Here is a 10570-nt window from a genome sequence, read left to right as displayed (position 1 = left end):
TGATCATAGAAATGACAAACAACAAGCACTACTCTACACTGCTCAAAACTCACGTTTGAATCATCAGTGGCAAATCCTTTAAATATGAAAATGTCCTTACAGGCTGTGAGTCAGCATTATGTGTCAGAACACCAGCATTGTAAGCTACTCTCCCAGGAAACAGTCCTTGTCCTCCGTAAAATGTGCTGCACGCATCTGAATATTTGGTTTGAACTGTTCCAGAACAGCGTTGTAAATACAACTTTACCGCTGATTTCTAGCTGTGTCCTCTTTTGGAAGACCAAACAAAGTAGTTTCGCTTTGACAATGAAACACACAGCATCTCCATGACATGGCGGCAGCAGCAACAATACTACAGCGAAATCTTGAAATCACATCATATGACCCCTTTCAGAAAAAATGTCTACAGTAACATCTTCTTCTCCACTCAAGGAGTCAACGACCAGATCTTTGGCTTCTTCCCATGTGATGTTAAGGGAAGTGAGGTCATTGATTCGGCACAAGGTCAACTGTGGTCAGCCCCTTCAATGCTGTTCTCCAGGTGGGAGTGGGACCCACAGAAATGCCTTCCTTGGGATGCAGCTGCTTTCCACCTGGATAATGTGTTCAGCCAGCCATAGGTGGCAGTGTGTAATGATTGAACTAATCATTTTACTAAGGCTTTTTCTTAAACTAAACATACATTAAGAAAAATTGATTAAAATAGAATTTGAAAATAGTGTTGTCTTTATAAACTTGAATAGCCTGGACAACACAATCTTAACATTTTGTGATTTTCCATAATTTTCATATTTTCCATCACCCTGGGAAACTGTCTAGGTTGCAGAGAATTAACACAAACAATAAAAACACTCTTTCATCCATACCTACAAAACTCGTGCAAATGTAACATTATAAAGCCCGCTTTCTTATGCAATGCAGTATCAGAGTATGTGCCTTCTTCACATAGGTCAAAAATACAAATTTCAGATAAAGATCAGTTCTGTCCTTCAGATTTCCCTTTCATTTCCACTGCAGGGGAACAATCTCTCTTTCCTCCACACACTGTCCATTTCCTCCACACACACTGTTCTCAAATGGAAGCATGAAATGGTAAGGCTCTTAAACCCTCACGCCATAACACAGCACAGTCCTGAAAAGGGTCCAAATGAGATAATTCATGTCTGTTTGCTCTAAATGGGAAAGCATCGTTTTCTAATAGATTCATATTTCACCCAGACTAAAAGCTTCCTCAGGAACAATTAAACATAACGAATGAGCATTGCCTTATTCAAACTGATCCTTTCACATATGCACCCATAACTCTAGACCAATTGTAAAATTGCCTCTTTGCGAATGTGCTGCTACGTTTAATATGATGTTACAGTCTCTTTCATTAATCAACCGCTAATGAGATTGAAGCCTTACTGTTGACCAGGGCTAAGTCCTGCTTACTCAGGTTACGATTCGCAAAGGTTCGCAAAGAAATGGTTTTCATTTACACAGGCTCTGCAGTCAAGTAAAGCAGACTGAAAATATAAATACATGTTCTAGAAAGCAACAAAACACAACACCATACAATGTCAACAATTGCTTAATTCTAGTGTTAATTACAGTACGCATCAAAAGTCCCAACAGATCTATATACAATAAAAAGTTTTAAAAGGAATATATTGCATCAGAACTACAGGAACAACAGCATCGCAGACACAGTTTTATGGAGAGACCTTTTACCTGTTTGATTTATTTTAACAGACTCTATTTTATTTAAGCAATCAGCTAAAACAGTAAGCTAAAGTAGAGCAAAACAAACCAAGAAAAAGGAAGTACTAGATCCGAATAAGTGTGGTAAGAAACCTCTGTAAATCCTTCTGGTAGTTTTCATCGCCTAACTCTTTTTAGTAAATTTAATTAAATACAGGATAAAAGTAGTACAAGGAGATAATTCCCAGTGAGACAAGTGGTACAAATTAGCATTAAAATGATAATGCTGCTCCATTGGTGTACTTTATCTTAAAGCAATATTAGAGTACACTCTTTCCTAGTGTAATATTCTTAAAAATGTATTCATGCTTATACGGTACCAATTACACACCTCTATTCGATTAAAAGTGATGTAACAGTGCTGAAAATGTCATCCCTTCGCAGTACTTATGACTATTCTTTCAGACTAGTGTCATTTAAATGAAAGACACCCAGTGCTGCAGGGCTGACCAGTCTCATTCTATTACCGAGACTAGGATTTAGTTTATTTTCTGACAGTTTGAAATTCGAGTGCAATAAAACTTTTACTTTTCCTAACAGAAAAAAACACTTTGGCAAAAGTTTTGAAGAATGTTCCTCTTCAGAAGCCAAAAAGGATCCCTAGATGGCTTGAGGATGTGAAATGAGTGCTTTAATGTGTGCCACAAGCTTCTTTCCAGCCAGGGGTCAGGTAAATACTGTTCAGATCAGATAATGTGGCGGTAATATTTTGTAGATCATGTTTCTATTATTTAAATGACATTGTGCAAGGGAAGGAATCACACTGGCACACGGAAAGGTTGAGCAGTGGAGGGAAATGATTTAATGTAATGGGAGGAATAAAGCATCATTAGTGCAAATTAACTATTGTCAGCCGAGGTGAACTTGTTGGGTGCTAATGCCATTGGCAGACGCTGAAGGTGGTAATTTATGCACGGGGGGTGGGGTGGGGTGATGTGAAGTGCACATCGGCATGCATTTAGCACCCAATGGCAACTGCGGTCACAGCCGTTCCATTGGGTTTTGTCTCCTAGAGTTTAAGTAATGCCAAGATGAGGAATGCCCATGTTTAATTCACGCCATTTATGTTTAACTTCAGGCCAGAAATGGGCCGCAGTCCATTAATTAGTACCAAACTGCCATTCAAAACATGATCTGCCGTGTACAGGTCACCCATTTTCCCAGGTTTGAATGGCTGCAGTTTTACCTCTGTCCCCTGCCAAGCAACATGATGGTAAAAACACACCCCATGAAATCACTTTCAGTGCCAGTTCTGTGGGTTTCATACTAAAGTTAACCTACCAAATAACATTTAAAGAGTCACCAAGTACTTTTTATTATTGCTGTGCAGGTTGAAGCTGCTGAGTAGTCTATTGGTGTTTCCAAAATTACTATATATATATATGTATTTTAATGAGAACAGAAATTACTAATTGCACCTTTAAATATCTATTTTGAGTGGGGAAAAAATGAATACACAGCTCAATGCTATATTTACACTTTCAACTACTTCCGCTTACTCTTACTCATTTACTAAGTTTGTTAGACTACAAAAGAGCATAAATGTTTTATAAGAGTAATTTATACTTTTACAATCGTGCTGTGTCCTGTTCTACCAGAACTGTAACTACTAAAGCAAACAATGGGTTTCAACTCCCAAATATTCTAATTCCACCCTGTAAGTCACTTCTGTCCCACTTACCAGTATTTTTTTCTAAGAAAGGTCAAACTTTCCATTTAAAATGTTCCGTATGACAGCAGCCGATATTGATATCACAGGAGTCAGGACAGACTGCTTTCTCTCAGGACAAGAGCCAAACTGATTTATTTTTTCTTCATTATCATAATAAAGAGGTGATTTGTTGCGCTTAATTAGTTTGGATTTCATGCCAGGATCTCCAACTCAATAATTCCGTTTTGAACATTTCTCCCGTAAGTTCCTTCGCCAACACAAACTATGACGAAAATGAAAACGTAAGCTGTATTTTGTTTTTTAGTAGTTTCGTATTTGTTTTAACCGCTATTATGTCATGGCAGCTTTGTAAAAAAGGCACTAGCCACATAATTTCTTTTGTTGAGTTGCCACATTCCGAAATGTTTCACATTGCATTCTCTGCAGTGCCACAAGGGGCGCTACAGAGCGGACATAAGTGTAAATGTCTTCTTTTTCTAGCAGCTACACTCTTTGCAGAACAACAGTTTGAAGTAAAATTTTAAACGAAAGTCACTTAAATATGTTTATAGCAACTAACCTGATTGATACCACGTCTGGCTTAATATTCTGTCCCGAATATTGAGGTTTGTTATCGCTAGAGCTTTTTTGTAGTTATTTTTCTTTCTTTTTTTTCTTTTTTTTTTATGTTCATAATTGTACCAAATATTTACACTGTTATCTTCCAGAAAAGCACATCAAATTAACATTGAAGTCCAAAATTCAGAGACTAGCCTACTGAGACCACTAGTGGATATAAATAACTTTTATATTGTTTTTATTGTTTAATTCATTCTAAACAAAATATAAATAAACAAACACCAAGACATTCTGAAATTCATGTACATTTTTAAATGAAAAAAAGAGCTAAATTCATGTTGCTGATAATCTGTAGTAAATAAATAGCCTAAATAAAATTAACAAAAATCTATTCAATTCAACAGATGCAAAGTATAAATATTTCCACTAGTGGTCTTAGACTGCTGACCCCATTATATACAACATATATATAAATATCAGTAAACACAGCAAGGGTTTGTCACTGTTAATTACATTTATATGACTGAGACAAAAGAGCAGCAGGGAGACATGATCATCTTTGCTGCACCACAGCTAGTCACTTGTGGTGGAGGAATAAACCCCTGCGTGTTAATTAACCCAATGATAAACAGGCTTTTGCCACACAAACACGGCCATTGTCACGAGTCTCCTGAGTATTTCTTACACAAGTTGAACCCCTTATAGGCTGTGTGGGAGGGGAAGAGCAGATTAATTCTGGTACGATAACAGATATGCAGATAAGTGATGTGTGTCCAAGGGTAGTGGCAGCTGTAGAGGGTTGTTTTTAAACATCAGGCTGCTGTGATGTTCTGACGTGGTAGGGCCCGTCATCGTGGTGACACATCTAAATCTGCTTAGTTGGCGAGGTCTAACAGATTATCAGCCAGATTTGAGTAATAGACTCCTCATTTAGCCTTAATGCGCTTTGCATAGAGCGAAACCTCCTCTCATTATTCTTTAAGATGAATCGTTGTCCCAGGCAAAATTTTAAAGATATTAGTCTACCGGCAGCTGCATAAATCATGAGATTTTTACTAATGGGACCAAAGCTAAACACAGTCCCACCCTCTTAAGCACACAAAGAAGATTATTATAATGATGTCAAGGTTGTTGCTCCCCAGGAGCCTCTGTTATTTTACATGAGGTGTTTTTTGCAGAAATATAACCCATTTAATAAAATACAAATACACACAATTGGCAACTGTTTTTTTATATAATTATTTCTCAAATAAATAAATGTATGCAATTTTTATTCTTATATATATTATTCTTATATATTCATTTTTATTTTCAGAACCGATATACAGGTATTCCTCAGAACATAACCCACTGGCTATGCAGTGCACTCTGCTGTTGGAAATAATAGGTTAATATACTAATTAAAAGATTAAAAACATGGCGAAAAATAAAACAGAGTAACCCATGGTTCAGCATTCAGGTTCAGAGTCTTTGAACAAAATGTCAAGGTTTTCTCTTGGCTTAGCTACCTGACACCACAGAGGGCAGACAGAGACCACTGCTCAGTCCAGATTTGGGATAATATCAGAATGCCCACTCAGACTAATGCAATGTTGAAGATCCTCTCATTATAACAGATGAGAGAGCAGAGCCAAGTCTGAAGCAAATCTAAGAACAACAACACTTTTTTTAATTAAAAAAGTATATATATATATATATATATATATATATATATATATATACACACACACACACACACACAGACACACTAATATATAAATCTATAAAAATATATGTAAACATATTTATATGTGTATATGTATATATCTGTGTGTAGTTTTATATTTTAGTAATTTAACTGAAGACACTAAAGACAGCTAACCAAAATGTCTGTTTTTCCTGTTTCAACTAAATAAACATTTCAAAAAGTAAATTTTTATGCAGTGCAGACCTTTTTGTTGTTTATTTCTAGATATTTCAGTCTTGACACCAAATCAGCAGGCTGTGATTGCATTGCTTGATTATTTTGATTTGAATTGCTACTGCACATTCCAATAATGCGTATTTGAACTTAATTGATTTGAGAATACATTAGTTATAGACAACATAAAGTTAATAATAAAATCTACATAAATATGAATACATAACATAAAGAAATATAATATATAACTAAATTAATTCAAAGTATACATTATATAAATGGGTTATAAATGTTTGTTTATATTTTAATGCTGTAAAAAAAAAAAGTTAGAAATAATTATGTTCTCTAATAGGTCATTCATACGTATTTTAAATGTGGCAAAAGTGTACTTTTTTAGGGCCAGGGTGTTTCTTTGCTCTTATATATCTTATATATACTTGAAAATTCAATAACACAGAACATATAACAAAGAGACTTTTGCCTTAGAGAAGAAGAGAAGCTGAAGTGTCAGCTGTAAGGCAGAATCAAAAGCCAGCTGCTTTGTTTCTGTGCCTCTTTAGAGCTTTTGTGAGCCCTTGCTTCTGGAGGGCTGTCACACAAGAGTACATATCTCCCCTTCATTAGACATACTTCCGTCTGCAGTGCCCTATATCAGTCAAATTAAACACACCCCACACTTGCTTGGGGACCAGTGTCGTCACACTTTTACACTTTCAATCTTTCAAACCGAGCCATTGAAACACATGCACTCTTGAACCAAGTCTTCCTCTAGTGTAGAATAGGTTTGTTTTTTTGTACATCTAATTCGACAGTGCTTTTAACAGGAGCCCACTGCTTGTCAGATGCGATGGCTGTGAAGAGCCGGAGATGTTCTCTTGAAGGGGCTCTGTGAAGCACAGTCACTTTGAACGATGTCTCCGAGAGAGGTGCTGTTCGCACGCTGAGGGCCTCTTTCTCTTCCTTCTCCCTTTCTTCTTCATTTCTCTTCATTCTCATAAGTGGAAACTTGGAAGGGGGGTTGGAGAGGTCTGTTGCAAGCCTAGTCCGACTGGAAGCCCTTCTCTCTTCTCTGAGTGTTCAATTCCTCAAGTTACACACCAGGGAAGCTTTTTATTTTTGTCAAAGCGCGGACGACTTTGGTCATGTCTCTCTCGCGCTTTCATCCCGAGTGGGAGGGGGGCCGACGTTCAATGTTCCTTTCGGTGGGACGCTTTGCTCATTAGTGGAAGGGACTTGAAGCTCTAGCACAACATGTCTCGTCTGAAACAGATGTGGAGGAAAAGGCCAGCGGGCCGGAATTGACCCTGCAGGCTTACTGTAAGCGCCGTGGGTCACTGTGCCAAAAAAGCGGGGGAGTAAAGGAGACGGAAGGACAAACATGGGCTGATGTGATGTGTCCGTTTCCTGACACCAGACATCCAAAGCTGCAAAACAAAAGATGACACAAATACAGCGGATGGAAGAGGAAAGAGCAGACAGAGACATCAGCTTATGGTTAACCTCTAAACCCGAGACACCGCATAGAATACAACACTGTTGACACATCAAACTTCAGGAAGGATAGGTCACAACCCAGGCATGAGCAAAAAGGCTTTAGTATTGACTGGAAGGGAAGTATCTTCAATTCGAAACCATCTCAGCAAGGGTTTCATGAGATGGAAGATTTATTCAACCCCAAATGTTAATTCTATCATCCTTTATTCACCCTCATGTCAAAGAAGATATTTTGGGGTATAGTCTGTGTTGTTTTGGACCTCATGGACAAAAATATTTAAACATATCATTTTTCAAAAATACCTTCTTTTGTGTTCCACCGAAGAAAAACATAACAAAAGAGTGAGTTAATGATAGTGTCTATAATGATGGGAAAATCAGAAAAAAGGGAAGAATGGATTCAAGTGCAGCATAAATTAATTTAATAAATATAAACCAAAAAAAAAAAAAAAAAAAAAGAAACAGGACAAAACAAGAACCAATGCTGAGTGTCTGAAGATATAAATGTTAATCTGCTGGATCTATTAAGTTGGTTAGGTCTTGGTTGTCTTTACTAGTGTTTAGTTGGTGTTCTTCCGTAGTTCTGTTTTTTGTTCGTTTTTTTATTTATCTTTATTAAGATTAGTCTGCATTTAGATCCAGGCCCCCTAATTTCTGAGTTCACCTGTAAGATAATACTGTTCAGATCCTCAGTAAGATAAGATCATTTAACAGTAAGATCATTTAAATCCTCTGAAACATTAAAACTTCTTCCTGGGCTATCTAATAACTCAGACTGTCATGACAGATTTACCGATTTCTCCTTGAATAAGGGCAACAATATCATATCAGATATTGCTCTTCAGAAATGGAGCATGAACCTAACCGAGTGCATGGCGATTGTATATGGCAGTATATCTTCACAAGCAGTCTATCTCAGTTATCCAAAGGGCAATGCATGTAAAAACAAATGTACGATTTGACATTAAACTCAAAGTAAAAGAGGGTGACAGTCACAAATACCAAAACAGATTTAGAAAATTCACAGACATCCCCCTCAGTGTTTGATGGCCATTGACTGTAAATGCCAATGCTTCATGTTATCTTTTAACTCCAGGTTATGATTCCAAAAAGTTATATAAAAATAAAATAAAATATTTTGTTTAATATGGTCGAGAGCATCACAAGCTGATCACCAGAAAATGTAGGCTACCGCTACGAAAAAGAGTGTGCTACTACAAAATAGCATAAAAATCTCTGCATATGGTAACTTAATGTAATAATTATATATAATAATTCTGAGCCAGTGGCGTTCGGAGGTGTTTTAAAATGAGGAGGCAGACCAAATTCTCTGTGCTTCACTGGGCTGTTTTGCTAATGGACATCGTTTTCAGACTCTAGCATTACTGCTGCATTGGCTGATACTGCCATCTGTTGTTCAAGGTTGGACATTGCACCCACCCAGGCCTACAGCACTGACACAAGCAGGTAGATCTTGGATGTTCAGCATAGCTTACTATCATAATACTTATTAAAATGCATAGTATATACAACGTATACTGTATGAACTGTATGCACGTTTTCTGTACTGAATACATGGATGAACTATTACATTTCCCAAAATGTGCAATATACAACAGAGCTTATTGACTGTATACCACACTGCAATGCACTAACATTGACCATTAATTGCTAGTGTAATGATTGAACAGAAATAATATTATTAATCTTTATTTATTCATTATCTTATCAGAAATAACATGTTTTCATGAAATTGGAATAAAATCACAAAATTACCACTTTTGGAGTTGCGTACACACAAAGTGATGAGAAATTAAATGATGTATTAAATATTGATATGTCATTTGATTCAGTTTTTTACAAATAGTATGCATTATACAATGTACACTGAGTATTCAGTCATTTGAAAGCCAGTATTACATTCTGAACATAGCCAGTGTCTTATGTAGAAATATAACCGAAGAAAATAGATGATGTAAATTATTTAAAAATATAAATACATTTCATTACAAAACTATTTAAGGAGCCTACTTTTCTTTTTCACTGTTGCTTGTCCCTAGTAGTGCAAACGAGGCTCATCTGCCAAAGGGCACTGTTTTAAATCATTCATCTCTGGGCAAGTGCTGTGTGGGCATTCAGATCCCCATAATGTTCAGCGGCTGACAGCAGCCATTTTCCATGGACGAGAGGGCTGAAGAGGCCTGTTGACCCCTTTCCACCACAATCTTCCCTCATCACACTGTGCGACTTCATTAACTCCCAGGGCAATTTCAGGACTTTTTCCAGGTGTTGTCATTACACAGTGTGCTGTCAATTACACAGGCCTGCTGCTTAAAAGAAATCCAATGATAAAAGTTCTATGAAAGCCAAAAGGTCATCTTCTCCTGTTAACCTCAGGATGAAATGCTTCAACTCCTGATCTGAGCAGCATATCAGATGTGATCAATAATATTAGCTGAGTTTAAATATTTTACTTAATTGCTTCACATACATGCTTCACAAAGTAGGAAGTATACATTAAGCCTTGAAAACAGTGGTGTTATAGCTAGATCGGTGAAAAAAAATGCCAAGCTATCACACAGAACACTCAAAGGCAGAGGGATGGAGAGACGTGCTTTACACGATACAGTAGGTGAACCATGGAAAAATGCTGCTCTCTACTGAAACTAATGTGCTACAGCACATACAGACAAAACAGTTATCACTGGACTTTAGCAAACAGTAACTCACAGCAAAAAGAGAAATATTCCAAATCTTACATTTTGGAGTTGTTTTCATTTTTTATTGTGCTCCATCATTTTATTTATGGTGGTAATCACAATAAACTTATTGCAATCTGAATCTGAAAACACACACAGATTAGATTTCTTTTAACTGTGGGTGGCTTTCCATGGACATCTATTGTTTTTATACTTATACCCTTACAGAAAACTAATACTATCACTAGTACTATCACATAATTTAATTTAAAGTCAGTCCTGAAACACTTTTTTCAAGAAAACACATAAGCAATGCATGCATCTTAACCAGCCGGACAGAAACAATAAACAATGTTCATCTGTCTAAACAGATAAATAAAATCCTCTCTTTCTCTCTTCCCTATCAGTGGCTCGAAATGATATATGAAGTGCCACAGACGGCTATTTTCAGAGCGACAAATGCCAGTGACTCGCTCTGAAATGTCAGACGTGACAGTCGGAGAC

This window comes from Carassius gibelio, chromosome A2 (genome assembly GCF_023724105.1).
Source record: "Carassius gibelio isolate Cgi1373 ecotype wild population from Czech Republic chromosome A2, carGib1.2-hapl.c, whole genome shotgun sequence".
Lineage (NCBI taxonomy): Eukaryota > Metazoa > Chordata > Actinopteri > Cypriniformes > Cyprinidae > Carassius > Carassius gibelio.
The sequence above is the reverse complement of the archived record's forward strand: the minus strand, read 5'-3'. Positions refer to the sequence as shown.